This window comes from Bidens hawaiensis, unplaced genomic scaffold (genome assembly GCF_021521415.1).
Source record: "Bidens hawaiensis isolate Kalapana, Puna unplaced genomic scaffold, B.hawaiensis_p1.1 tig00419516_1, whole genome shotgun sequence".
NCBI classification, from domain to species: Eukaryota; Viridiplantae; Streptophyta; class Magnoliopsida; order Asterales; family Asteraceae; genus Bidens; species Bidens hawaiensis.
The window spans coordinates 319721-342519 of record NW_027504887.1 but is presented as its reverse complement, the minus strand read 5'-3'; the positions used below and the strand labels follow the sequence as shown (position 1 = coordinate 342519).

At 42.2% G+C, this 22799-nt stretch overlaps 2 pseudogenes across 1 annotated transcript; one reads left to right on the top strand and one right to left on the bottom strand.

The window, feature by feature from the left end:
- The first annotated feature begins 14484 nt into the window (after positions 1–14484).
- LOC143609237 (uncharacterized) lies at positions 14485–17991 on the top strand (annotated as a pseudogene). Its single transcript, XR_013149386.1, has 3 exons — positions 14485–14623; positions 15245–16911; positions 17828–17991. The product of XR_013149386.1 is annotated as an uncharacterized LOC143609237 (transcript).
- Positions 17992–20342: 2351 nt separating this feature from the next.
- Positions 20343–21864, bottom strand: LOC143609239 (U-box domain-containing protein 26 pseudogene; annotated as a pseudogene).
- Between the last annotated feature and the right edge of the window lie 935 nt (positions 21865–22799).

The following is a 22799-nucleotide window of genomic DNA, read 5'->3' as shown; positions in this document are numbered from 1 at the left end:
TTTTAGGAGCTAAAATGTTTTATATATATGTAAATGTTTCGTATATATAACAACGATATAATATATATTAGACATGTTAAATAATGAAAATGTTAATTTTTTAATAAGCAAACCTAACATTTTTTAAAAATAAAATATGTTTTGTAAAAACAAGTAGAGAAATCATTAAACAAAAAATATATAATAAGAACTTTAAAACGTATGTATACTTAATATGAGAGATAGGCGGGATAGAATGACTAAGGTGCTGTTTGTTTTTCAGAGGTAAAATGTCAGAAGACTGCGAAACCACATCTGCCAACATCTGTAGCAGAAGAGGTGGACCAAAACTCTGCAGTCTGCAACAAGAAGACTGTTTGTTTTTTAATAACTGCAGACTACCAAAACTATTCTAAATCTAATCTAATCTAATCTCATAAGACATATAACAAGTTAATGTTTGATATATTAGCTAGCATTCACAGTTCAAGTAACTTCAAAGCAATTATCTTTTCCACAAACTAACGCCTAACATAGCAACAATTATCAAGTAAAATCATGAAAATGTTTATAGCATAAAAATAACAATCAAAACACGTATTCATTACCACGAGACAAACAAACACACACTCTGGTTCAATAAGCCCTAACACTCCCAAACACTACGAGATAGCATAATCTGGTTCAATAAACCCTAAAATCACCAAACTCGATAATAACAGAACCTACACACCAAACATCAATAGTAACAAAAGGTATGAAATTAAACCTGATATGGGGGAATAGAGGACGGCGGGGTTGCAGCGGTGGGGCGGCACTGGAGCAGTAGAGCGGCAGCGGCAGGTTGCGGCGGTGGGGCGGCGGCGCTGGAGCAGTGGAGAGATGGGGTTGCAGCGGTGGGAGAGTTGGGCGGCAGTGGAGCGACATGTTGATGGTGGGTGAGTTGGGTGGCAGTGGAGAGGATGAGGGGATTAGGGTTTGGGAGTGTCTGATGGAATAAGAAAGATGGAAAGAAATTGGTTAGAAGAGGTGAGAAGTAACAATACCAACACTTCTGGGAGAAGAGGGCGCGCAAACGTTTTTTAATGAAACGTCTTCGGAAAAACAAACACACTGCAGAGCACAACGTCTGCGCGCCCTCTTCTCAGTGCAGACAAAAGAGGTGGAGAAGTGCTTTTAAGGAAAAACAAACAGCACCTAAGAATGCATAATATAATGACATGTGGTAAGATAAAACTTTTATTTATTTTATAATTATATAATATAGATTTTGTAAATGTGTACATATAAGCTTGACCATTTTGTTATGTATTCTACACGGTAGAGATTGAATGAACGACTTAGCCTAATGTTTGTGAAATGTTAGCACACATATCCAACATACATTACTAACACAAAAAATGTATAATAGTTTTATCAAGTGACCATGATTTGCTTATAGTTTGGCTTCAACATACCTAGTCGGGTTCGATGTTAATACCAATGTTTTCAGACCCGGCCCGGACGGCTTACCGGGTCAAAGGTCGGGCTGACCCGAGAGGGCAGACCGGTGCTTGACCCGGATGACGTCATAAATAATTTAAATAAATATATATATATATATATATTAATAATAAATAGTAAATTAAAACATATATAACAAAACCAATACAAGGATTTGAAACATAATACAACTAATATTAAACTAATATCGGATGTTAGGTTTCTGTGATATTGAAAGTGTAATTTATTTAAATTATAATAAATAAATAGAAGGTTAAATATACCTAAATATAACTGTGCAAAGTTTATATATAGAGTTTGTTACAGTGAAGATTATAGAGTTTGTTTTAAAGCTTTTGGATGTTCAAAAAAAACCTAAATCTAAGTGTGATTTTATTTTACCCTAGATCTAAAACGAGCCGTCACCATCTTCCTCTTCATAAATCTACTCTAACTTCATCTCATATCACACCTCATGTAAGTTTTATGACTAAATCTTATCACCATCTTCATCTCCATCTTCTTTACACCCCTATTCCTTTTTCTCTTCACAGACATGCTTATTTTTAGAGTTGCCGAGATGCAATTGTGGCCGGATTTTGCAATGTTGGTTAGAATCTTAGATTTAACTACATATTACCGGTTCACTCGCTGGGTCACCGGGTCCGGGCCGACCGCCACCCGCAAAACCCGACCGGGTTTTTAGAAAACGGCCAAATACCCTGACCCGACCCGGTATAGGGACCGGGTCCCGGTCGGACCGGGCCGGGTTTCAAAACACTGGTTAATACAAACCTTACTTGTTTGCAACATATAAATTTATGTATCACGTGTGAGATGAAAACCTCAAAGAGAAGTTGAGTTTATTATGAGCAATCATCATAGGATAAATAAACTATACTATCATTCTTCTTCTATCATATATATAATGTATTGTTTATATGATAAATAGAGGAGTGATTTTGTTGAATTGAACAATTATCTCAACTTAAGCTTCCAATTGAATAATATTTTCCTTTTTTATTGCGTGAAAATGGGCAGTATGAAGGATGAAATATCATAATTGTTAGGTGTTGATAAAGTAAAAGATCGAACGGTATAACAATACCACATAAATGGTTGGATGGGACAGATCTCCGCCATGGTTGCAACATAAGTTGCCACACCATGTTGTAAGTCCACCGTCGTCACCATAGACAACCGCAAATGGATGCTATTCGGAAAAAAAAAATGGCACTGCTATCAACACCCCATATCTCTGCCGCTTCTCTATAATCCCCATATTTAGGTCTCTCTCTCTCTACAAACAAGAACGTGGGAAGTCGTCATGGAGCCTATAGACAAATAAAAGAGCGCAAGTGTTGTTGGAGGTGACGAATGTCATGTAAACAACCTACAAAGTACAAGCTCACCAACTTTCAACAACAATCTCAGTCAACATAGAGAAACAACGATGGTGGGGTGATAATAAATATAAATGCAATGAGAAGAAAGAAAAACAACGTGAGTTACTATCAACTCACAAAGATGCAAAATATAAAGTTTAGCTTATAACAAATGAATCAACTATTAAAATGAATCATAAAAGCACACATAATTTACATTAACATGTGAAATACTAACGAGCATATCCACAAATATATAAGTTTGACATAAATTTAGATATCAAGCAATTTAGCTCAACTGACACTGAAGGGAATTGAAGATTTGGGCCGAAGACACAAGGACCCAAGTTTATACCCGAACCTAATCGGCTTTTATCGTTGTTGGCTTTTGGGCGGGCGGAGTTCTCCGGAATAGAAGGTGGTAGACTTGTGCTAACCAGTGTTGTATGTGATCATGGGTGTATAAGATCAAATTTTACCATTAGATTACCTCATGTGATTAAATTTAAAATTTGTTGATAATTAAAATTCTTTTTAAGATATCAATATTATTCTTACTGATGCCAATATTATTTACCAAGTGGAACGTGTGATGTCCTTGCTAATATAGTATATTGTATTGGTAGAAAATTTCTGTTTATTAATGAAAATCCAGGTTTAATTCTTACACATAATATTTTAGGGGGGCATGAGTGACTCAATGAAGAAGAAATGAGATTTTTATGACCTCTAGTTTAATCCAAATGACGTATGAGTTTTACCATTAGTGGGGTCTCGGACGTGTAAGTTTTCCTCAAAATTAAAGATAAATTAAAAACGAGTCGGAGCTCCATACAATTAAGTTGGGCCAGATGAGAGTGACATTTTACTATTAGGTCACCCAGAAACTCTCTATTTGATGTCTCGTTTAAAAGGGAAAAAAAGGAAAAGGAAAACAAAGTGGCAGGTAAGATGATGAAATCATAATATCATCCAACGGTGTGAAGGTAATCAATCTAGAATAGCCTTGGTATCAGCATATTCTATGCCATACCTCACCCACCGTAAACCCACCAATTCACATTTTTCTTTCTTCATCTTCTTCTTCTTCACCGTCAAAATTCCACACCTCTCTTTTCTCTCTCTTTTCATCTCAATCCATTCATCACTGCCATCGTGAAGAGGTAGGTCCCAGCAGAGCCCAGTTGGACCCGCAAGACTCACCTTGAAAAGGGACGTCTGCGCAGAAACCAACTGGATCCGCAGGACCAACCATGCTCAGAGACGTGACGTCCTTACGCGCAGTACGGAAGCTGTTCCCGCAGGAAATGCCTCCCAATGGTGAACGACTCCGCCTGTTCCCGCAGCTTCGGGTACAAGCCATCAGGGAAGGCCACCCGCGCAGCAAGGCTACACGCACAAGGCACTTAGCTCTCATTCACTCAGTGTCACCTGAAGGAATGAGCAAAGCCGGGAACAGTCCCGCACAAGGGCAGGAGGGGGAATACTCCCGCCCAAATAAGCCAGTCCGTACGATACGGGAAGATCTTCTGTACTGTACCTGACGAGGTATGGGCAAAAGATCTGAGTAAAGATACGACAGCTTATTGACAACAGTATGGCGAGCAGCATGCTCCTGTACTGTATGTCACTATTAGCCGCTGCCTACTTACCAACTCCTGTCATACCACGTGCATAGCCGGCAGTTGGTGGAAAAGGAATAGTACACAGTAGGCCTGGTCACTATCAGCCGCTGCCTACCCACCAACTACCAGCAGGGCACGTGCGTAGGCCACTGTTGGTGGAACAGGAATACTATTGCAGCCGGCCACACCTCCTTGGAAACCTACCTCCGGCTATAAATACCACAAATGGTATGACCATCTCATCTTATCATATCTCAACATATCTTATCATATTATACCTGATATCTGCTCTAGCAATATCTTAATATACATTTATATTTAAAGAGCAATCTAGTCTGATTCTCACGCCGGAGGGTGGTCACAAGGAGGAACCCCCCCCCCTTCTCAGTGACAAGCTCACGGTGTCTGTTTTGCAGGTTATCAGAAGAACCATCTTTACCGGGTCTAACCCCTCGTGGGAAACATCTATCTAACCCCCAGGTTACCCGTAATCTGCCCGGGGTCCGGTTAGTGTTTCTTCATTGGTGCCATCCGTGCATAAAGCTAGAACTTCATTTTTCTCCAGTGTTTTCAAACTACTAGAAAGATGGTTAAAGAAACTCCGGTAACCAAAACCCCAGCTACTGGGAGGAACACCGGCGACTACACAGTCCTTACAAACACTACCCCGGTTACCCAAGCCGGGGCAAGTGAAATAAATTTTACGAACACTACCCCAGTTACCCAAGCTGGGGCAAGTGCAGTAAATAATCGCTCACTGGGATTCACCGATACCCAGTTAGAGAAACGAACAAGACTCCCCAGCCAAACACTCGATGAAGTTAAGGCATGGGCGGAGGCACGTCAGAGGGAATTCCAAGCTGAGTTGGACGAACGTTTGCGTTCAGTCCAACAGGCTGACGAATTCGAAGAATACTCGGACGATGACTCGGAGGAATCCGACTCCGACGCGAACCCTCGCCATAGGGCAAAAGGGAAGCGTAAGGAAACGGACTCCCAACCGAGAAGGCATTTTGGAGAAGCCTTCAAACCAAAAAAAACACAGGTGGAAGTCCACGTGACTTCTCCAAAACATTCAGACCAAACGTTGCAAATGCGGGAACGTCCAAATTTGCAAGGGACATTGCGGAAGCAATTGCCCCAAAAAGTGCTAAACAAATGTCCAGCATAGGCACATATGATGGTATATCTGACCCAGATGATCATTTGAACAGATTCATAGCGGGGGCAACCGTCAGTAGTTGGACGGAACCTACGTGGTGTTACATGTTCCAAATGACGCTGGTGGGGGCTGCTAGAGCGTGGTTCGATCGTCTACCGGTCAACCACATCTACGACTGGGCAGACTTCCAACAGAAGTTTAGCCAACACTTCAGCCAGCAAAGAAAGTATACCGAGGAGCAATGGACAATCCTCAAATGCATTCGAGATGAAGATGAATCTTTGCTAGACTTCATCACCCGCTTCAACTCGAAGAAGCTAAGTCTGGGTAACATTAGCGAAGATCTTGTTCGCGCTGCTTTTATTCAGGGCGCGAACGACCCAGAGCTCATCCGCACCTTAACAGGTAAAGATGGCATGCCATCCACATGGGATGCCATCATGACAGCAGCTAAACGCTTTGCGGAAACGGAGAAGCAACTGGGTAGAGATCTCCCACAAAGCACAAACATCTACACCCAGAAAACAAGGGAAGACAACGTCCTTACCGCCCGATTAAACAAAAAGCGAAAGTTAGGCATTTGGCAGTCAAGGGTCAACTTTGACACCTCATCCGGCTTGCAGCATCGGTTAGGCGGAAGGGATAACGTACAGTCAAACAAGAACTCCAGATGGACGCCGCTCACCAAAAGCGTCACCGAGATATTCGCTACTGAGGAGCTCCCATGGCCAAAGCCTCAGATAATCCGACATCGTCACAATGCTGATCGGAGCAAATACTGTGACTTTCACAGGACAAAAGGCCACAACACCGAAGAATGCATAGACGTAAAGGACATGGTCGAAGCATTTGTCAGAGATGGGACGCTCGCGCACCTCGTGGCGCAATGAACGCTGAGCAGGCTGATGCGTGGAGAACCCCAGCTGGGGAAAACACGAATAAAAATCCAGCTTCAATGTGGAGACTACATGCTGCGTAAAGAACGAGATCCCGAACCAGGTGCGTATCGGCTCGATGGCACTCCCATCCCAACATGGAAGGGAGCTCAATTACACAGTTTGCATGTAGATCAATTCCAAAATTTGTAAAGAAAAGACCAAGAGCCACTTCTAATGGAAATGATTCTCCTTAGAACATCGACGCTGAAGATTTTACATTTATACTTTATGAATTATCAACACTGATGCCGGTTTTCACCGCATACATAAGTGTGAAAGTCGTTGCATGGGGAAGGCGGCAAAACACGCATAAACCAAAAAAAAAAAAAAAAAAAAAAACGGCAAACCTTCACGCAGGTAAGTTGAAGGGGAAAAGTTCAGTCATCCCACTAAATGAAAGTGCCGGTCTATCCGCATGAATCATGATAAAGGAAACTGAACACTAACCTATTAACAACCGCGCGTCGAACGGTTAATTTATTCAACACTGATATGCCGGTTTTCACCGCATAATTACGTGAAGTCGTTGAATGGGGAAGGCGGCAAAACCCGCATAAACCCAAAAAACGAAAAACCTTCACGCAGGTCAGTTGAAGGGGAAAAGTTCAGTTATCCCATTAAATGAAAGTGCCGGTCTATCCGCATCAATCATGAGAGGAAACTGAACACTAACCTATTAACAACCGCGCGTCGAACGGTTTTTCAAAACAGAGAATTTCTAACAAAAGGATGAAGAAAACCTACACGCAGGTCAGATATAGGTAAAGTTTAGCCATCCTAAGTGCAAGTGACGGTCCTACCCGCACAATCACGAAATGGAGCAAAACTTCACACCTATTATCTACCACGTTCAAAGGTTAACTTATCCTAAATCCTTAGAAATTTCAAAAAAAGATGAGGAAAACCTACACGCAGGTCAGATATAGGTAAAGTTTAGTCATCCTAAGTGCAAGTAACGGTCCTACCCGCACAATCACGAAAGGGAGCAAAACTTCACACCTATTATCTGCCACGTTCAAAGGTTAACTTATTCTAAACACTTGGAAAATTGCTAATTTAAACTAAAGTATGCAAGTCATATAACGTTTACAAAGCAAGGAATCCAATGAAAGTAGCGGTCTTACCCGCAAAAAGATTTATATTTCACAATGATTCATTACAAGAATGGCCGGGTAACTACCCGCCTACAAGAAAATAAATCTATACAAGCAAAGTCTATCCTAGCAGTGGGAAGGGATCTTCAGGATCAAGCTTCAGGGCCACTCCCACTTGGACCAGCACCATCAGTAGATCGTGGCAGTTCAAGGAAAGCTTTAAGGATAGCTAACCCATCATCAGCAGCAGCAACTTGATTCACCTTCTCCACCACCGGATGCGGGAAGGCGGCGTACTGATTCACTGCTTGGTCGTAAACAGCTTCAGTATCAACATTATACAAAGGGAAGTTGGAAGGCGGGATGCCTTTCTCAACGAACCCTATACCAAGCAGGAAGCCGGCCTTTTCCCCATCCTCGTGAGAAGCGTTGAGGGCTGCGCTCATAGCATCATCATAAGACGTCTCTGAGAAGACCCGATGCACAACCTACAAGAAAATACACAAGTATCAGAACCTTTTCTATTTACAAAGAAAAACGTAAAGAAATAAAAAGCATACCTGAGACAACGCTTCTCGAAGAAGCCATTCCTTGGCAACCAGAGCTTCTTGGAGGGCAGCTTGAGCTTCGTTACGGGCGCGTTCGGCTTCACTCTTGTTGAGGTTGGCAAGCAACACTTCTTTAGCCGCAGCCTCTTCGACGCCCTTTAGCTTCCGCTCAGTGTGGTCAAGCACCCCCCTCTGGTCCAAGATCTCTTGGAGCTTTTTGGCGTCTTCCATCGCCAAGGCATCATGAGCCTGCTGGAGAGCCTCTAATTTGGCATTAAGCTCTTCATTCTCCACGCGTAGAGGCTCAGCAACAGCTTCAGCCTTGGTGGCCCTCTCGGTTGCGTTCCTTGCAGTTTCCTTAGCCAGCCGAAGCTGTTCATTAACAGCTTGGGCAGCCTTGGAACGGGCCTCGAGTCGAGCCTGAACTTCAACCTCGAGGGCCTTGAAGGCCTTCTCCTTTTCCGCAGCCACTGCGGAAAGCCTTTGGTTCTCCTCCCGGACAGCCCGCGCCTGAGCCACTTCTTTAAGGCGAGCTGTTTTTAACTTGTCGTTTTCAAGACAAAGCAGCTCGACGCGCGGCTGCATCCGGGCCAGGAGAACCCGAAGCTCATTGGTTAGCCTACCCTCCTGGTAGCTAGCCATGGCTTCCCCCAACGCACCACTGGGAGCAGCGTGACGAGCCCATTCCACGCACTCCACAGGGGTGCGAAGGGTTGTTCTTCGGCGAATGTTCCATCGTGGAACATACACTTCATTGGAATCCGACACTGCAAAAAACATAAAGCAGTTAGGAAAAGATGAAGAAAAAATATATATAAAATGGGCCAAAAGAACCCTACGCACCTGTAGGGTCAATAACAGGTCGATAGCCGCCGAACCCATCACCTGAACCCAAGGGAAATCCATCCAAGAGGTCAGGCAGATGGGAAGGTGGCAGAGATTGGCGAGAAGCCCCATGCGTACCTGATGGATCGGCCGTCGTTGTCGATGACGGGGGCATGGTAGCAGCCGCCGCGGTCGCCGCCGCGGAATCCGCTGCAAAAGTAACCGCCGGCTCGGTGAAAGATGCAGTAAAAATCGCACTCACAGCCGGCGGTGACGTCATCTCAGCTGGAACAGTTGGCTCAAAGGAGTGAGCAACTGAACCAGCGGAAGCAGGCTGAGGCGCCTGGGTCGTCGCCTCAGGTAGGCTGACCAAGCCTACCGTCATTGGCGGAGAGGTATTCCTCTGCGCTCCACCCTGGAATGCGTCAACATCCACGCCTGCGTAAAGAAGATAAGTGTCAAACGATATTAAACTATGAAAAAAGATAAAGGGAAGTTTGTACTTACGGGTTTTCTTGAGCCTAAAGGTACGGAGAGGCGGGGACGAACCCGATGGAGCCGGCCTCTTTGCGCCGATTACCGTCGTCTTCTTGGGCTCTACGGAGGTGACAGTCGCAACCTCCGGAGCGGTGGTCTTATCACCACCGGGATTCCCCTCCACCTCTTCGCTCTCGGTCTCCGAATCAGACCGAGGCGCCGGATCGGCAGTGGAGGCCACCTTCTCCTTTCCCTTCCCGTCGGCAGCCTTCTTCTTCCGCACCAACGGAGGACCATATGCGGATTCCTCATCAGAACATACGATTAGAGGAATTCCAGCAGAGGTTTCAACATTGAGGGGTCGAGGGTTGAATAGCGCCTTACCTGGCCGCCTGGCGCTCAGGATCTCGTGGCCTAGCGGGTAGACCTCCACGAACCGATCCGCAGTTTGTTCTAGGATGGGCAACTCGTTCTCGTCTAGAGCGCGAGTACCCATCCGAGCGGGACCGTCAGCCTCCCGCGGGTTCAGGAGCGACTGCAAGTCGTTCCCCTCTGAAAAAAACAGGAAAAAAGTTAGAAGAAATTCAGAATCAACAAAAAGAAACAAAGCATACCGTAAGGAACAGAGTTCGAACCGTATTCGAGGACGATCGGAATCTTCCGCGCATCCGCCTCCTTCCACACCCGGCTCATCCCCAGCATCACCATCCCGGACTCCGCAAACCGGTAAACCGGAGATTGGACTCGGGATATCTTCGAAAACCATTCCGCCTCCTCGTAGTTGGAGGCGTGAAGGCTGGGAAGGGCTTGCCCGTTCTTGAATTTCATGGCAAGGGGGATGGCGCGAGCGGAGATGTAGAAGAACTCCCGCTTCCACGCGCGAAGACTGCGCTCAGTTGCGCAAATCTTCAAACCCTTTATCCGGGTTATCAACGTATACCACCCCTGGATGCACCTCCAAGTGTAGAAGGTCATCAGGCGGTCAACATAGGGCTCAATGCCCAGAATCCGGCACACCCACTCGAAGTGCCGAATCTTGGCAATCGCCATCGGGTGCACCTCGGTCAGGTGCACACCGTGCCTCTCAAGGACACGGTAAACAAACTTTGTTAATGGGAACCTAAGATTCCCATAAACAAAGAATGCAGCATATACCTCGATTTTGCCTCTGGGGGCATCGTACACAGTCTGATGGGGTTCAGGAAACTCAGGCTCGAGAGACTCGAGCATGAACTTCCTGACGACGTACTGGTACAGATCGACAGGCAGAGCACACTGGCACTCGCCAGCAGTACTCTTGTCATCGGCTGTAGATTCGAGATCACGAGACATCTTGCAAAAGAAAGAAGAAAACGATTTCAAGAGAATGCTCGACTGAAAGATGAGTATTCGCCGGAAATCGTTCTAAAGATGAAGAGAAAAGTGAAAGGTGTGAATTACAAAGAACCCTCTCCCCCTTTATATACTAATCGCAATTAATGCGATGAATTTAATGCGGAAGAGAGAGAAATTGAAGGTGCAATGAAACTATGACACGTGGCAAAAAGCAAGCTGGCAACAGTTGTTGACAGGACGCGTACCATTAATTTCGCGGCCACGCGCCCGAAAAATCGCGCCCACGCGCCTGAAAAAGCGTCTGGAATGACCATGTACTGTCACGTCACCATAACTTCCTGCACGTCCTGACACAGTCAGAAGAAACCGTCGCACGACGTTTCAGAAGTTTGGACTGTTCTTATCCTTTCACCAACTCTTCGAATTTCAAAATTCAAAAAGATTCAAAAGTAAGCGGGAAAATACCCCTTACCTTGGCAACCAAGTAACCGTAAGACGGATGCGGGTACAGTGTTAAGGCAAAACCCTTCACATACCTAGCACCCGCAGGGAATTGAAGCCAAGAATAACTCGGCAACCAAGTAACCGTAAGACGGATGCGGGTACAGTGTTAAGGCAAAACCCTTCACATACCTAGCACCCGCAGGGAATTGACGCCAGGAATACCTTGGAAGTAAAGTAACCGTAAGACGAGCGTGGGTACAGTGTCAAGGCAAAACCCTTCACATACCTAGCGCTCCGCTGGGAATTGAAACCAAGAAGGATCTTCTGGGCAATGCTTGCGGAAACGGAAATAACATCCCCGCATAGCGGGAACGTCGAGAACTACATTGTTTGAAGCTCCAGGATGGAATTGGTGGTTTTAACATAATTGATCACTATGTTCAAAACTACCAAAACCTCATGGAGAATCCACACAAGTGGGACTCAACGCTCCTGACTTGCGAGGAGGTTACAGACCTACCCGCATTATACCCAAAGATCAAGCAGGAAAGTCGGGAATTTCTGCAAGTGACAAGGACTTCCGCGGGAAGAATCCCCATGGAAAACCTTAAAAAAACCCTTTTCAAAACCCTTTGCTTAAGTCCAAAAGTTCACCTCACTTTATTAAACACTCATGAGAAGAACATTGGACTAGGGGGACTTGAAGAGGTAGGTCCCAGCAGAGCCCAGTTGGACCCGCAAGACTCACCTTGAAAAGGGACGTCTGCGCAGAAACCAACTGGATCCGCAGGACCAACCATGCTCAGAGACGTGACGTCCTTACGCGCAGTACGGAAGCTGTTTCCGAATGGATGCTATTCGGAAAAAAAAAATGGCACTGCTATCAACACCCCATATCTCTGCCGCTTCTCTATAATCCCCATATTTAGGTCTCTCTCTCTCTACAAACAAGAACGTGGGAAGTCGTCATGGAGCCTATAGACAAATAAAAGAGCGCAAGTGTTGTTGGAGGTGACGAATGTCATGTAAACAACCTACAAAGTACAAGCTCACCAACTTTCAACAACAATCTCAGTCAACATAGAGAAACAACGATGGTGGGGTGATAATAAATATAAATGCAATGAGAAGAAAGAAAAACAACGTGAGTTACTATCAACTCACAAAGATGCAAAATATAAAGTTTAGCTTATAACAAATGAATCAACTATTAAAATGAATCATAAAAGCACACATAATTTACATTAACATGTGAAATACTAACGAGCATATCCACAAATATATAAGTTTGACATGAATTTAGATATCAAGCAATTTAGCTCAACTAACACTGAAGGGAATTGAAGATTTGGGCCGAAGACACAAGGACCCAAGTTTATACCCGAACCTAATCGGCTTTTATCGTTGTTGGCTTTTGGGCGGGCGGAGTTCTCCGGAATAGAAGGTGGTAGACTTGTGCTAACCAGTGTTGTATGTGATCATGGGTGTATAAGATCAAATTTTACCATTAGATTACCTCATGTGATTAAATTTAAAATTTGTTGATAATTAAAATTCTTTTTAAGATATCAATATTATTCTTACTGATGCCAATATTATTTACCAAGTGGAACGTGTGATGTCCTTGCTAATATAGTATATTGTATTGGTAGAAAATTTCTGTTTATTAATGAAAATCCAGGTTTAATTCTTACACATAATATTTTAGGGGGGCATGAGTGACTCAATGAAGAAGAAATGAGATTTTTATGACCTCTAGTTTAATCCAAATGACGTATGAGTTTTACCATTAGTGGGGTCTCGGACGTGTAAGTTTTCCTCAAAATTAAAGATAAATTAAAAACGAGTCGGAGCTCCATACAATTAAGTTGGGCCAGATGAGAGTGACATTTTACTATTAGGTCACCCAGAAACTCTCTATTTGATGTCTCGTTTAAAAGGGAAAAAAAGGAAAAGGAAAACAAAGTGGCAGGTAAGATGATGAAATCATAATATCATCCAACGGTGTGAAGGTAGTCAATCTAGAATAGCCTTGGTATCAGCATATTCTATGCCATACCTCACCCACCGTAAACCCACCAATTCACATTTTTCTTTCTTCATCTTCTTCTTCTTCACCGTCAAAATTCCACACCTCTCTTTTCTCTCTCTTTTCTCTCTCTTTTCATCTCAATCCATTCATCACTGCCATCGTGAAGAGGTAGGTCCCAGCAGAGCCCAGTTGGACCCGCAAGACTCACCTTGAAAAGGGACGTCTGCGCAGAAACCAACTGGATCCGCAGGACCAACCATGCTCAGAGACGTGACGTCCTTACGCGCAGTACGGAAGCTGTTCCCGCAGGAAATGCCTCCCAATGGTGAAGGACTCCGCCTGTTCCCGCAGCTTCGGGTACAAGCCATCAGGGAAGGCCACCCGCGCAGCAAGGCTACACGCACAAGGCACTTAGCTCTCATTCACTCAGTGTCACCTGAAGGAATGAGCAAAGCCGGGAACAGTCCCACACAAGGGCAGGAGGGGGAATACTCCCGCCCAAATAAGCCAGTCCGTACGATACGGGAAGATCTTCTGTACTGTACCTGACGAGGTATGGGCAAAAGATCTGACTAAAGATACGACAGCTTATTGACAACAGTATGGCGAGCAGCATGCTCCTGTACTGTATGTCACTATTAGCCGCTGCCTACTTACCAACTCCTGTCATACCACGTGCATAGCCGGCAGTTGGTGGAAAAGGAATAGTACACAGTAGGCCTGGTCACTATCAGCCGCTGCCTACCCACCAACTACCAGCAGGGCACGTGCGTAGGCCACTGTTGGTGGAACAGGAATACTATTGCAGCCGGCCACACCTCCTTGGAAACCTACCTCCGGCTATAAATACCACAAATGGTATGACCATCTCATCTTATCATATCTCAACATATCTTATCATATTATACCTGATATCTGCTCTAGCAATCTCTTAATATACATTTATATTTAAAGAGCAATCTAGTTTGATTCTCACGCCGGAGGGTGGTCACAAGGAGGAACCCCCCCCCCCTTCTCAGTGACAAGCTCACGGTGTCTGTTTTGCAGGTTATCAGAAGAACCATCTTTACCGGGTCTAACCCCTCGTGGGAAACATCTATCTAACCCCCAGGTTACCCGTAATCTGCCCGGGGTCCGGTTAGTGTTTCTTCACATCGTCATCGTCATCGTCGATCGATTCCTCAAACCACAATGAGCAGCTCCGATTACCTCATCAATCCATTCCCTCGTTATCTTCTTCATCTTCATCCTACCGATTAAAAGCCCCAATTTCAATCCACCCCGATTACCTCAATCGGTAAACTTTTTGCTTAATTACCATCATGTGTTTATTATTATTATTATTATTGTTGTTGTTGTTGTTGTAATTTGAAGAAAACTAACCGTCTAGATCTTTTCGTTTCAATCTGAATCTATCAATTTTGTTTATTCCTAGCTTGTTTTTTTACGATGATAATTAAAAGTTGTTATCTTGATAATTTGTTAACCAATTTTAATCTACAATATTTTGTGTTTGTTCAATTTAATGAAAAATTGTTCTTTTTTGAATTTGATGATAGAAGTTAAAATAAGTTTATATGATAAATTAGGTCAAAGTTTAGCCTTTCTTGTGGAATAATGGATTTTCGAGGCTTGAAACTATTGTAATATTATTCTTGGTTTGTTGTTTATGTGTAATTTGGCTAATCTTTGTGCTTTTGATGCTCTAAAATTCATTATTTTACTATTGCAGTTGTATCTATCATTTGTGTAGACAATGTATATATTGTTTAGCTTTTATTTCTTCATTTGAACTTTAATTTTGACTCATGTAAGAATTAAAAATATAAAATTTTAACTCTTTGTGCTCTACTTCTATTATCTATTTTACAGATGATGCAAAATTAACATATTTTTTCTATTGATGTATAAATCTCAGGAACGCTATTCGTTAAATTTTGGTGCTTTTTATGCATCCAGTAAGAGTGAAGAATTGCTGATTCATATTGTGAGCTGCCAAGTAAATTCTTGAGGTTACCATCTTGGTTAATTTCATAAGTTTGACTTCATGCGAGGTCAAAGGAGTATCTTTGACCCTTTTCCAGAACCCGTTGACCTTAACCAGGGGTCAAGCTCCAACACCACCAGTATGGATGAAGCTGATGATTGGAGTAACATGTTATATCCAGTCGAAAGACGGTTGTTAAATAACGATCTTTCCAACAAGTTGAATTTCAGCTGTGTGAATACGGACAGTCATAATAGTTATTGAAGTTTTAGAAGCTGGGATGTTGGTGAATCAAGTTCTAGAACTAGTTTACAAGGTCAAGTTTCTAATAATGGTCAAAGTTGGTCAAATGCAGTCAACCATGATTTAAGATTAGACCAACCGCAACATCAGGTGAATATGCAAAGTCCTAGTTGTAATCATATTCCCATGAATGTAAATTTAAACCCTGAATTTGAGGGTAATAATAGTGAGGATGATGATGATGATACGATGCATTCTTCGTCTTTTAGCAATTGGGGTTTATCTTGTAAAAGAAAAACTTTAGAAGGTGCATCCACTCAAGCCCTTGGTGTCGGTTCAAGTTACTTTCCAGAAACTTCTAGAAGTTTAAACATATCATCAACTTTAGTCAACCCTGCGCCTGTGAACCGTCAAGAATCACCAAACACAAGAATTGGAGTTCCTGAAAACTCACCACCACCAACGCATTTTCTTAATGATAGTATTAATAACAATATATCATCAACTGGAAACGCTACTAGGCGTTCGAATGGTAACTCGTCTCACCATTCATCTAGTAGACAACTTTTGCTTAATGAGTTTTTGGACCGAGGGCAAATGGGAAATCTTTCAAACCAACAACCACCGTTAACACACGTTCCCAGTATTCAAAGAGACACACATCCATTTCTTTGGGGCAGTAATATCGGTTCAAGAAACGGGAGTTCATCAAGCTTGTTAAGAAACAATGTGCAATATCATAATTTTGTTCCACCATCTGAAAGTAGGAACTTGGTTCAAGATCCCCCTAGTTGGAGTCTTGCTACTGGGGGCAATGGCGGCCGCGGTAGTGGCAGTGGCAGTGCACCATGGAGTTCTAGAATTGGTCGCGGTAGTGACAGTGGCAGCGCACCATCGAGTTCTAGAACTGGCGTTGGCAGTTCTGATGGTTCTCGTGGTTTTAATGACCTCTGCATAGTAATTATGCAACCCCAAGTCAGCAAAGGTCGTCTGAGTTTCCCCCTTGGACACTTTTTCCGTCTGCTGAGGTGGAATCTGGAGGGCGCAGGGGTCATTTAGCTCAGTTTTCTGGTGGGTCTTCTTCTATCTCGGATAATCATGTTCAGAGACACAACCACCAGTCCTTTTCAAGGCCTGCTTTATTGATGGAGGTACCAGGTGATGATTGGCGGGTATTAACTGCTGACATTCAGGGAAGACATAGGCTGGTATCTGAGGTATGTTATTCTTTTTGTTATTTTTTTTGGTTGCAAAATATGATGATATATGGGATAATACATGTGAAGGCCACCCAAGTATTCAACTTTTTTCATCAAGACTACTTTTATAGGCCAACCAAGTATGTACTTGCTTTTGTATGTTAGGTTAAGCTTAAAACACACGAAGATATTGTAAAATTACATAAGAGCACTAGTTACAAACTTACATTAAACTGTTGCTTATGATAGCCTGATACAATTGTTGTATGTTTTTTTTTTCAAATTTTAAGGGCATTTTTGGCATTAATTTTTTTTTGTTTGGGGTTGATATAAGCGTTAAACTCATCATCGAGAAATTAGGGTTCGATGATGATTTTGGGGATTAAGTAAATCCACATTTATGATACACTTGACTATTTGATGGGGGTCAATATGATACATACTGTTGAAACACAAGATTTTGATGTTGAACTACTAAAATGTACATTAAGCACTTCTCTTGAAATTAAAATCTTTACCTGAACACTAATTTTGAAACTTTGATGTTTTCTTTTTCTTTCTGAAAAAAAAGGTTGGTTACTTAAATTAGAATTTGGACTAATGTTGATCATTTTTTATGCAATTATCCCTTTCTGTTATGTATAATAATTAGAACTTCATAGTTCATGAATCATGAATGAAGTATTTGGTCAAGACTGGCTCGATTCTTAGGCGGGCCCCACGTACAATCTTTTTGGTTGTTAAAGCTATGCGTAGTGGAGGGGATACAAAATGGGGCGAATTGCGTCATGTGGCGCCCAGTCAGCAAAGAGTGGGTTTTTGTTTTTGGGTATAATGGTGTTGTAGCCTCATATATATATGTATGTATATATATCACCCACACATACCATTAAAATAATAATAAAAACAAAGTAGGCATGGGCAACAAATATTTCTTGCCCAGCCCCTTTTCGCCCCTTTTTTCGTCCACGGGGGCGGTGTTCGCGCCCCATTTCGCCCAATTTCGCCCAATATTATAGCCCACTACACATATGTGTTCTTATTTATTCAACTTTATTTTTATACTTTACAGGAGGATTATGTCACGGATGACAATATTGGAAGCTTGGATTGCGGACATGACTTCCACACGGATTGCATCAAACAGTGGCTGGCACAGAAAAATATTTGCCCCATTTGCAAGATGCCTGGTTTGGCTACTTAAAGATGTTGCATTTTATTTTTATTTAAGATAAATGTCCCAAAAGATGTTACATTTGAATTTAATCTTATGCTTTGGTTCGCAGACATATTTTTGTAGCTTCTGCATATCCTTTTGGATCCCTCATTTTTGTTAACTCTCAAAACGAGGGCCAAGATAAGGTCATAAATAGATTTCGCCTTTAAGTTTGATTACTCATCACCTCTAACTCTCTTAACTTTGTCCGTAGAAGGCTAGTGGCTTAGTGTGGGCTTCTTTTTCTTACTTTAGTCGAGCAGTAAGCGAATGTTTTGGTGGAGTCTTATGATTGATTTTTGCTAACCGATTTTCATGGTTAAAAAAGTGTCAATAGATGGGAACTACATAAGCATTTATACTTGAATTGTGTTAAATCTTTTAGCTTGAAATTGGAGTATTAAAACTAGTATAATCTAGTAATATATATTTTTTGAATAATTAATTGCTCTACATATTTTAACAAAAGGGCTTGCTTTACATGAAAATTATGTTTCTTTTAGTTTTTAAAATTTGTTACAGTAAGAATTCTTATTTATACCTTTTTATGTGTGGTCGGATATTTTGCGAGGCTTGAGAGTGGACGAAAGTCAATACCCGTCGTGAGTTTTGGCCTGGTTTGGTTTGGTTTAGTTTGGTTTATGGTCATGAATCATGAATGTTGGAAGCTCTTTTTTGGCATGCTCAAAACACATACTTTTGTTGTGAATGCTTTGTTTCTCTGTCACATACCATTATTGTTGGGACAATCTTCTTGGTCAATGGTAGTTAAAGTTGCATTTTTTATCATCATTTATATTTGACATTGTTTGTGTTTCATGACTATGTGAGCATAATGGTGGTTGTTTTAAAGTTTTCCTTTTCAGATGTTTTTCTAAACTCAGAAAGTGCCATCATATATGTGATGACTTTAAAACATATTCTCAACCAAATCCACCTAATACTTGCTCTATTGTTCACCGTCTTCCTTCAAATGTCATATAAAGTTACAAAAACAAGAGTCGAAGAATATAAACCCATTCAGTTTTATTAGTGTTGATATATATTTCTCATGTTAGTGTTTAGATGTGTGAAGCTTAGTGGTTAATGATTGCTGCTATTGTATGCATGTTTAGACGTTAGATATACATCTCCTTGGCCTATTGGTATAGGGGTGTTGTATGAGATTTTGTTTTTTCCAACTAGCAGGGGTTCAAATTCATGATCACAAAAATAAAGAAAACGTTAAAAAATCTTTTATTATTAAAATTTGAGTTGTAATAACAAATACATAAACTACTTCTCATTAAGTCTAGAGTTCAACCAATACAGTCACGATATCCAAAACAAAGATGAAAAACAAGATATTAAATATATGCATGATGCACAATCGCACTATGGATCATTATTCTAATAACTGTCCAACGTAGGTACCATGTCAAAAAATATTGTGAAAAGGAGCTCAAGTGAAACAAAAGTGTACCTATTTGGGCGGGGTACTGCTATTGGTAAGATACTAGACCAATGAAAATACCGAGAGTGAAGAATAACACAACCGAAATCTTTGAAGTCACATACCGGGTACCATACCCTTGATGCTCGGTCAGTATCATTATGGTACCATGCTAGTATTCAACCAAAAAATCCAATCCCTAGGCCAAGTGCCCAACTCCAAATGCTGAATAAATTACAGTATAGTAGCAACATGACCTTAGCTTGACTGTGCTCAATGATGAGCAAATCTTTAACTTTAAAAGACGAAAAACCATGTTGACTTACGGCTCAACTGCAGATCTATCACATTGTAACATTGTCGAATATCTCCATTCAAACAACTAACTTCCAGATTTCGTTGGAACATAAAATTTAATGCTATGCTCACTTCACGTATTCTTTTAATGTCCATCCATCACAAGAGTGAAAGTGTGCAACTTGAGTGAACGATAAGGAATATGCCGCAACTTCAAATTGAAGTATCAACGTACCACACATATAATCCACATGATTTATTAGGGTTTCTACTCAATTTACTTGAAAGATACCATAGTTCTCCACACACATTCGAGGCATAGTACACTGAAGGCATTCTTACGTGTGGCTATTTGAGTCTTTAGGACTAATGAGTTTAAACCAACTACTTTTCCAAGAAAGTGGTGTTCATACTTTTTTTCTGACTTAGCCTATTGTGTAAGATGTTTTCCGCAGTTTAAGACAGATAAATGACAAAAGGTTTGTATTATCGTTAACCTGCATCATCTTCGTATGATGTATAACTTGAAGTGTCAATGCAATAATTTCTTGAATATTCGTTTATCGGTTGAAATTATAAGAAAAAGACGACATAATCACATAATCGAATATTTGACCTAGTCCAAATAATACTTGTTAACATGATCAATGAATAAAAAATGAGCAAATTCCAAAACTAACCTTCAAGTTTTTCCATTACCAAAAAGCAACCAACCCACCAACAAAACTTCTTACATACAATTTCCCCCCCAAATCTTTTATATACCCCGATCACCTTCTAGAACCTTCCTTTTTCTAAAAACTAATTTTGTTTCATAATAATCAACTAAAAAAAGTGGATCAAAATCATCCACAGAAAAAAAATAATAAAAAAAAAGAATCAAAACCGAATGACGTCACTGCACCCAAACTCACTGGAACTCCTAACAGACTTTTCCGGCCACGAGTCCCGTAGCAGTTTCAACAGCATTTGCGCTTTCCGCTTTGCACGTTCCGTACAATCACTCTGCACAAGCAACAACAGCTGCGTCAACACGCCGGCAGCCACTGCCTCCCTATGCAACCCTTCCGCCGCCGAGCACAGCGACAGCAATGCTCCGGCAGCGTACTCCGTCGCTCGGTCGGATATTTTCAATATAATTTTCACTAACAGAGGTACCGTCAGCGCGTGAGACGCAAACGCCGCACATCCTTGTGGAATCCTGCACAGAAGCTCCACCGTCGCTAACGCTCTCTCGGCGTCGCATTTTTTAAAATCCGGCAGCCGGTTAATTATCGCCTCCACTGCTCCGGCATCCACCGCCTTGTGACGGTGTTGCTTCACAAAACATAAAGCGAATAACGCCTTGATTCCGACTTTCATTGCACGTGGATACGTTAACGGATAGTTTAATATTCCGACTATACGTTCGAATACCTCACCGTGATTACTAATTGCCGCTCGGTGCTCTGAAGATCTCGTTCCGGCAACGATGTTTTCAAGTAACGAAGCTGAATTAACCCTAACGTCAATTGAAGGATCCGATAGAAGTGAAATTAGGTGTAGGATCCGATCCGGATCCGACGAAACCAACACACACTCCGATTCGGTTAACGGAAACGACGATAGTATCGCTAACGCCTCCAGATTCAATTCCGATGAGTTTGAATTATTTATTTCCGTGAATAATATTCCGATTAACACCTCACGTGAGTTATACACCGAACCTGAAATAACCGAACGGTTTTTATCCGAGTCACGTGCCAAGCCTCGTAACCGTCGTAAAGCTGACAGCCTGGCATGCCTAGTATTAGACTCATTGCCAGCCTGGTTAAGCAATGACCGGACCATAACCGGATCCGCCGGTTGCTTCGGCGTCGGAATACGTTCCACTCCGTACGATCGGTTCGCCACACACCATTCCTGAATAAGGCGTCGTAGTGTGTGGTTCGGGATTAACGTGAAGTCGGTCAACGGAAGACGAGTGACCGGACACGTGGTGTTGCCGGTTGCCGTCCATGACTCGATGCTACACCGGTCGTATGTCTGACCGGTGCCTACTATCACCGGATCCCTCATTAGCTCTAGCGAAATTGGACATCTGAAATGGTATGGGATCTGCACACCAATATCCAACGGCTCTAACTTCTCTAATCCACCAGGCATGTTTTCTTCTTCTTATTATTATTATGCTTTCAATTTTCAGTTGAGTTTTGATATATAGAGTGTGGCCCCTTATATCTGACCATGGTACTTGTTAAGTTCACCACACGTGTGTAGTGTAGCCATTAACTTGAGGCTTAACCATAGTTATTGTTTGTTCAATGGAGTGAGGTCCAGTCAAAGGTGACTGGGGCCCACTTTCATGCTGGAAGGATATCTAACTCCCATTTTCATCAATTGGGGATTCCACTTTTTCTGTGTTTTGTTTATTACCCAATTCCCATCAGAGACTTTGGAGTATTACCTATTTTTATTTTCAGCATTATCTTTGTCCTTTTCTTCCCCCCCCCCTTTTTTTAACTGCCAACTAAGTAACGTCGGGTACCCTGTACGCGGCCCCCATTGGCTAAAGGTAGCCCGAGCCGGCCACTAGTCCGGACGGACGGAGCCCCTAGCGGTCCACCTGTTGAGGGATTCACCGGATAAAACCCGACCCCCACGCCCGCCAAACGGCACGACAGCGAGGAACCGGTAAAACCGGGTGAGATCAGGACTCGAACCCTGGCAAGCCAGAGTCATCCCTCATATCTCCCATACAAGTTGGTGGTAGTGAGATTTGACCCCCCTTTTTAATATCTATCTTTGACCATAGCTTTACTTCCTAAAACACTAATTAATAATGTTTAATACCACATGAGTTTGCTCTATTATTGCATCATATAGGTTAGTTAATAAAAGCCAAAATATTGCCTATAGTGACTTGAAAACTTTTTAAAAAATTATATGATAAAGTTATTTGGGACCTTAATAAAGAATATCGACTCTTTCATACTAGTATGAGGCGTTAGAATGATACTTTTAAGACTGATTTAGACCGTTAAATTGTATTTTTCGAGGTTTTAATGTATGACTTTTTCTATTTTTAATTCTTTTGAGCTCAAATACAACCCGACATTA